Below are 7,408 nucleotides of genomic sequence, written 5' to 3'. Positions count from 1 at the left end.
AGAAAGCGGGGAGAAAAGGGAAATGTGCTACTGAAAGGCAGAGGAGGGAGGGATGGAGGGATGGAGGAGGGAGGGGTGTGTGAGGTAGCAGGCTGTGAAACAGAGAGACATTTGTGTAATCTGGCTTTATGTATCACCAGTTGTGAATAATAACATAAAGAAGACTTACCTCATCTGCCTGGTACAGCCAAGACATAAATAACGACCAGAACAATGGAATTACTATTACCCAGCTCACAGCTACATCACAGTATTCTTTAGAAGCACTGGCAAGAAGATTAATGTTTTGTTAAATATCAGTGTGGGGCATGTGAAGGAGTAGGAGATGGGGGGGGGGTAGCTTGCTGGGTCTTCTAAACTTAGTCTATCCTGGCGCTAGTGTTAATTATGGTGTGTTGCTACGGATGCGTCACACTCCTCTTGCCCTAACTCTGGCTTCTCAGACGTGTTGGTAGCGGGTTGTTATGGTATTAGATACATGTATTTGTTCAGAGGATTATGGGTAATGTTCCATGAATCCCAGGGGTCTGATTGGTTGACATGTGGCTCTTTGGGACCGAGCATTCCTTGGCTCCCGGCCCTTGTGGCAGAATAATGTGCTATATGACATCACCAGCTCAGCTCCTTTATCAAATAGCAGAACTTTGGAAGCAAATCTTTTATGATTCTCTCCAAAAGAGGGTGAACTGTGTTGTTGCTTGTTTGCATAGCTAAATAGCACTTTCTAAAATTTGGCAGAATAGGCGCTTCTCACAATTAGTTTAACTCTCTTTGCTTTTGTGATGAGCATATAAATAACACTTTTTCTATGCCAGAAGAAATGTAATAAATAAATGTAGGTAGTCATTATTATAGTTTCCCATCCATAAAGTCTACAAAACTGAGTTCTGGAGGTGTATATGTGTGTATATGTGTGTGTATGTGTATGTGCGTGTACATGCGTGCCCAGAACAGGGACGCCACCCCCGAGGGGAGTGTGTGAATCAGCTGCAGCCACAATGTGGGCTCCTGTGGCCATGTCCCCCTCCCCACTCACACACATGGCCACTCCCCCCTAACCCCTAACACACCCTCATAAATCTATAGACACGTAGCATTAGCACTTTATGTCCGGGCCCTGTGATCTAAGGAGACAGGCATGTCCAGGCACACCCCCATCCCTCGCTCTCTTCCTCCACCGTCTCTTTACTTCTATACCTGGGACACCGTGGGTCAGAGGTCATGTGATAGTGTGACAATGGGGTGACAGAGACCTTGGCTAGGGGGACAGAGTGACAGGGTGGCAGGGATGCAGGGTGACAAGGTGGTGGCACGGGGTGAAAGGGAAGCTCTCTGGTGACGATCCACGTGAGTGATGGCAACTGACCAACACAGCCGATTCTCACCTCTCTCGCTCTCTCTTCCTTTCACTCCCTGCTCTCTTTTTCTCTCTCCCTCGTCTAGTTTTCTGTCATTTTCTCTTTATCTCAATCTCTATCTTCCTCACTCCCTTAACCCCACCCCTTCCAACTTCCTCTTTCCACCGTTTGATCCAAAGGCGTGGATCCTGTGTAGCCTGGTTCCTGCTCTGTTTGTGTTTTACAGGCCGGTTGTCTCAGACTGATTTGTCCAGGCTAAGTCCTGTGTTCCTGTCAGGTGATACTACGGTAGCTTAGATTCCTCAACAGCCTCATATTGATCCTTTCCTCTGGCGCTACCCATTGTTCCTGCTATGTGTGTGTTTTCCCTCTAACTCTGATGTAATCGCCGTGCCATGCACTTCTCCAGGCTTCATTAAGTTAGGCTCTTTTGTGTGGACTGGAGGTGGGGGTCGGAGGGGAGGGTGGTGAATAGCTGCGCTGGTGGTGGTTAACATCCTTCCTGTTTGCTCTCTTGGCTGTGAGTCACTACCCGTGACACGTTGAACGAGGCCAGAGGGCCAGGGGAGGTAAATTCTAGGGGGGCCCATCTCCTGTCCCCCCCCCCACACCACCCAGCCCAACCACCGTGGGGAGGGGAGGAAATTAAAACATCTCCCATTATTTCATACACGAGCAACCTCCCACACTGACTCAGCAACAGTGTGTGTGTGTACTGTATTTGTGTATGTGTGTGTGTGAACGTGTGTGGGTACTTGCACGCATGTTATGTAATACAAGTGGAACACAAATATGTTAGTTCTAGTTATTGCTGACATTTTTTTCCCAGAATTGTTGAGAACATTGGTCATATTTGCCCATACCAGAATAAATTAATAAGTAATCTGCCCTGACCTTAGAACAAGATGAGATGGCATAGTTGAATGGTATGTGAGATTTGGACTGACCTGAAACATTGGCAGGAACACTCATTTTACATTGTTGTCATTTAAAGGACCCTCTTCCAGGACAACGCTTGATGGTGAGTGCACATTTTTTGCACTGAAGACTCAATGGTAACTCTCTTCCATCTGGTTAATAAGTGTTATGTTGTGATCCCAGTCCGATACACTTTACCTTGTAATACACTGTCTGTGTTCTCCGCCTTGAAAGCCACACAGTACGCCACAGTGACCTCATGTCTGACATAGACAGCTTTTGTAAACTAATGAGTGATAGGAGCCGGGGCCTGTGCAGCTCTCAGACCAGATGGAGGCAGGCCATGGTGGGGGTGAGTGTGTGTGTGTGTACATGTATGCATGTGTTCTTGTTTATATGGTATAGGGGGACATTTGACCTGAAATCTCACCAGCACTATGAGGACATTTTGGTTTATGAGGACATTTTCAATGTCCCCATAAGTCGGGCACTGTAGAAGAACTTCCTTCATTGTTATTAACTATGTCCTGCTTTTTTAACTCATGTCCTAATATACCATAAAGACCTGGTTTTGTTGTGTATCACACACAGCCCATACTCCCCCTATGTCTGGTTGTTGGTAGTGCAGCTTGATACGATTTTTTTTCATTGGCTCATGGGTTGTATGCATGTCTGATCACCGATTGGCTACTGCTTCTGTCAATAACGGGGACGATCGTTGATTCGCGGTTGCGTCTTTGAGTCACCGCATTCTGGCGGTAAACTATCAACTTTCTATGTCGCGAGCCTATAGCTAGTGAAAACCCCGCCAAGATATGCTGAAGCTTATTTTACCTCAGAAGACATCACCTGAAAGTAACCACGACGCGAAGAGGACTTTTCTAATGGTTATCTTGACTACTAAATAGGTAAGTAATTTTTCTATTCACACAATTGATCAAATGTATTATTTAGTTTACAATTTTATAGCTAAAATATATAAAATGTGCAGTTTAACACAAACGTGAACAGGGTAGAGTAATGACTGCTATATTACTTGTAGCTTGGTAATTATGTACTGTACTCCTGTTCTGTTGTTCAAGCAGGCTAATGGGTTAATACTACTGAGATTAAACTTGCGTTGATGTTATTGTTGGAGTGTCTCGCAGTTTTATAGTCAGTCCTGAGTGTTTTTGTAGGCTGGCTAATATGAGTTTTTTTTTTTTTTGCCTGTGCTTAAAACATTTGTTAATGTCGTATTTCTGTCCGAAACGTGAGTTAATTGTTGTCGTCTGCTTGTTAGCGGTAAGTTAAGTAATTGTTTCAAGCTAACGTTAGCGAATGTAATGATGGACATTCAATGGGCTCTAAAGTGCCAGCAGTTTCTTCTCTCAAAATGATTTCGCTTTTAGTGTTGTTTAGAAACTGTATAAAAAGCCAATACATGGCCTTGTGTTTGGCCGTGTTTGAGAAATGACAAGTGTTCCTCTTGTCATGATCTGATAATTTGACTGATGTATCCCTCATTCACCCAAGTAGGTGAGTAATAGTAATATAATATGAATATAGTGTATTGTCAGGCGTTGTTGCTCAACTGTGCGGTCTAATAGTAAGAACAAGGGGAACGAGTGGCAAGTACATTGATAGGTCTACCTGTTGTGGCTGAGTAGCCCCATACTAAAGCCACAATTGATATTGAGTTGGAGAACTGTCTTTCATCACTCATAGTTCACTATTACAGTTGGGTTAAAATAACCCTGTATGTTGGGTTGTGATGTAAACACAGCACATTTGGTCAGATGATTGACTTGGTATTTCATAAGTGAAGAAATATTTAGACTTTGTATTTCATAAGTGAATAAATATTTAGACGGTTAGTAACTGAATGTGGCTGCAGTTGTATTATATCTGTAGTTGTATTGGCTGCAAACATGAATTACTTGCATCTAAAATATAGGTTTAAAATGCAGTCTTTTGGTATATTTAATTGTGAACATGACAGCATTTATCACTGGAAAGTGTATATTTGTACAGTGATAATGTAGGCTAATAGAATAGTTGGTTTAGCAAAAAGCCTAAGAAATATTTTTCTATTTGTCTAGTATTGATGCAGCAAACACTGAATCACTTGCCAGATTTGTCAACGATGACCACATCAATCCGAACAGCAAAATGAAAAGGCTAACAGTTGGAGGGAAGCCCCACCTCTGTTTATTTGCAACGACCGACATAAAACCTGGAGAGGAAATTTCCTATGATTATGCTGACTCGGACTGGCCGTGGTGAAATAAGGTAAATTCTAATGTTCTTTGAAGCATAATCTAAGATACAGTGGCTTGCAAACACAACTATTGGACATATACATTTTGTGTAACAACCTGGAATGAAAATGTAATTGTAATCTTTGCCATTAGATTTGCACTACATACAAATTATTCCTTTCAAAACAAGTTGAAAAAAAAGAACTGACAACTGTTTGTTGTATAAACAGACGGGTAAAAAATTTAAGGGAAACACTTCAAGAAATTAGTGGAGGAATATTACGAATTACGAAGCATCCATTTAGGTGTACTGTGTGATACAATTACCCGGTGCCCTAACATCTAAATCATTAAATACTTTGGATATTGTCAATGTTCATGTAATCAACCAGGCATGAGGGGTGTGGTATATGCCCAATATACCAAAACTAAGAGCTGTTTTTAGGCATAATGCTTCATGGAATATGTTGGCAATATACCATAAACCTCTGCTGGGCCTTGTTGCTCTACTGAAATAGTTCCCTATGCAATTAGAGAATTAAAGTGAAATCATAGCCATGGTATACGGTCCCATATATATTGGCTATCAGCCAATAGGTATTCATGATTCCACCTACCTGGTTTGTGACACTGTATACCATGGGTATGACGTCACATTGCTTTTTACTGCCCTCATTGTGTTTGGTAACCAATTTAATAGAGCTTTAAGGCATCTCTGGGGTTTGTGAAATATTGCCTGTGTCCTGGCACTCTGTGTTTGATCGTGCCTAAGAACCACTTTTAGCCGTGGAATATTGGTCATATAACACCCCCCTCCCCCCAATTTATTGCCTCCACGTATCACGGCAGTCGGACAATCAGCATCCAATATACAAACCACCTGGCTTAGACAATTGAAATCTTTGAGTAAGATCTTAAATTGGAAAGGCAATTCAGTAACTTACCCTTGCCAGATGTGCTGACATCATAATATTTGAGTGCTTCCTATTATTAATATTCTTTATGGTTTTAATGGTGACGTGGATTGGCTTCTAGATGTGGATGCCATGCCTTAAAGGGAACTTTCAAACATAAATGTTCAGTATGAACGGTTTACATGTGTTGAGGAGTGTGTGTGTGTGTATATGATCTTATACTGGTGTACGAGGACAGCATGCCATATGGAGACTGTTTAATTTCACTTTGAACTGTTTTCAATTTTTATGGATTGTGTGTGTGTTTATGATCTAATACTGGTGTAGGAGGACGTAATGTCTTATGGAGACGTTCTAGTGTTTGTGATTAGTTAAACCGTTTGAGTCTAGTTTGATAGTATAATACTATTGGGCTAATGATTTTAAATGTCTTCTTTCTCTTCATAGCAAATCCATGTCCAAGAAATGTCCGTTACTACAGAGACCGAGAACACTGAAGAGGTGCTTTTTTATTTCATTTAAATCATTGAATATACTGGAACTAGAGCTGTTTATATAATGTAAGACTTTGGATATTGTCAATGTTCTTGTAATCAACCATGCATGATGGTTGTGGTATATGCCCAATATACCAAAACTAAGAGAAGAAAGTATTTGATACACTGCCGATTGTGCAGGTTGTCCTGCTTACAAAGCATGTAGAGGTCTGTCATTTTTATCATAGGTACACTTCAACAAAAATCCAGAAAATCACATTGTATGATTTTTAATTAATTTATTTGCATTTTATTGCATGACATAAGTATTTGATAACCTACCAACCATTAAGAATTCCGTCTCTCAAAGGCATGTTAGTTTTTATTTAAGAAGCCCTCCTGTTCTCCACTCATTACCTGTATTTACTGCACCTATTTGAACTTGTTACCTGTATAAAAGACACCTGTTCACACACTCAATCAAACAGATTCCAACCTGTATGGAGGAGTGGGCCAAAATTCCTGCTGCAATGTGTGCAAACCTGGTCAAGAACTACAGAAACAAAGGTTTCTGTACCAAATATTAGGTTCTGCTTTTCTGATGTATCAAATACTTATGGCATGCAATAAAATGCAAATCTATTACTTAAATTATACAATGTGATTTTCTGGATTTTTGTTTTAGATTTCGTCACTCACAGTTGAAGAAAAATGACAGACTTCTACATGGTTTGTAAGTGGGGAAAACCTGCAAAATCGTCAGTGTATCAAATACCTGTTCTCCCCAGTGTAATTGGAATAGAACAGTAATGTACTGTTTGTTAATGGCAATTCTCTTAATTTTTTTTCCCAGTGTCAGGATATTCTTGTACATTCTGTTGCATCCTCTTTGGACAAATGCAATGTCTGCAGTGGTGGCACAATGTCATCACTCAGGTGGTCTGGAATGCAATGTAAAGGTGTGTCTTTTCTTGCCCCAATCTTCATACTGTATGATAAAAACTGTCCACAACAAAAACGATTCTTAAACATCGAGACTGCTAGTACCAGTTGATTTTGGAGATGGGTTTGATATAATTATTTGTTTTTATAATCAAGCCAATATTTCAATTGGCTTCTGATTTATTTAAATGGAGAAACAAAGGTAGCCGGTTTCCAGACCTCAATGGGCACAGACTTTGTAAGAAACAAAGGACTGACATTCAGGAGGCAAAATGAAAAAGCGATCAATACACAAATGTAAAGATTATCATTCAGTACATAATTTGTTTAACATTTTATATGGTCAAATCAAAAAAGCAACTTTTGTGACAATAACGCATAGAAAACGTATGATTATATATCAGCATCTCAAAAGACAATGGGTTATGCACTTGCTTTGGAATCTGCTGTGTAGTGAATTAATGAGTGGCGATAGACCCTAATCTACATTTGGTTACAGTATAGCCTACATTTAAAATGTATTAAATTATGAGGGGGAAAAAAATCGAACTTGCTCGCAA

At 40.4% G+C, this 7,408-nt stretch overlaps 1 long non-coding RNA gene across 1 annotated transcript; it reads left to right on the top strand.

Moving 5' to 3' along the window:
- Window positions 1–2,663: 2,663 nt before the first annotated feature.
- On the top strand, window positions 2,664–6,951 carry LOC117595258. Its single transcript, XR_004576439.1, has 3 exons — window positions 2,664–4,547; window positions 5,878–5,931; window positions 6,760–6,951. It is a non-coding gene; the product is annotated as an uncharacterized LOC117595258 (long non-coding RNA).
- The last annotated feature ends 457 nt before the right edge of the window (window positions 6,952–7,408 follow it).

The sequence above is a fragment of the Esox lucius genome, chromosome 2, assembly GCF_011004845.1.
Source record: "Esox lucius isolate fEsoLuc1 chromosome 2, fEsoLuc1.pri, whole genome shotgun sequence".
In the NCBI taxonomy this organism is placed as follows: Eukaryota; Metazoa; Chordata; class Actinopteri; order Esociformes; family Esocidae; genus Esox; species Esox lucius.
The sequence above is the reverse complement of the archived record's forward strand: the minus strand, read 5'-3'. Positions and strand labels throughout refer to the sequence as shown.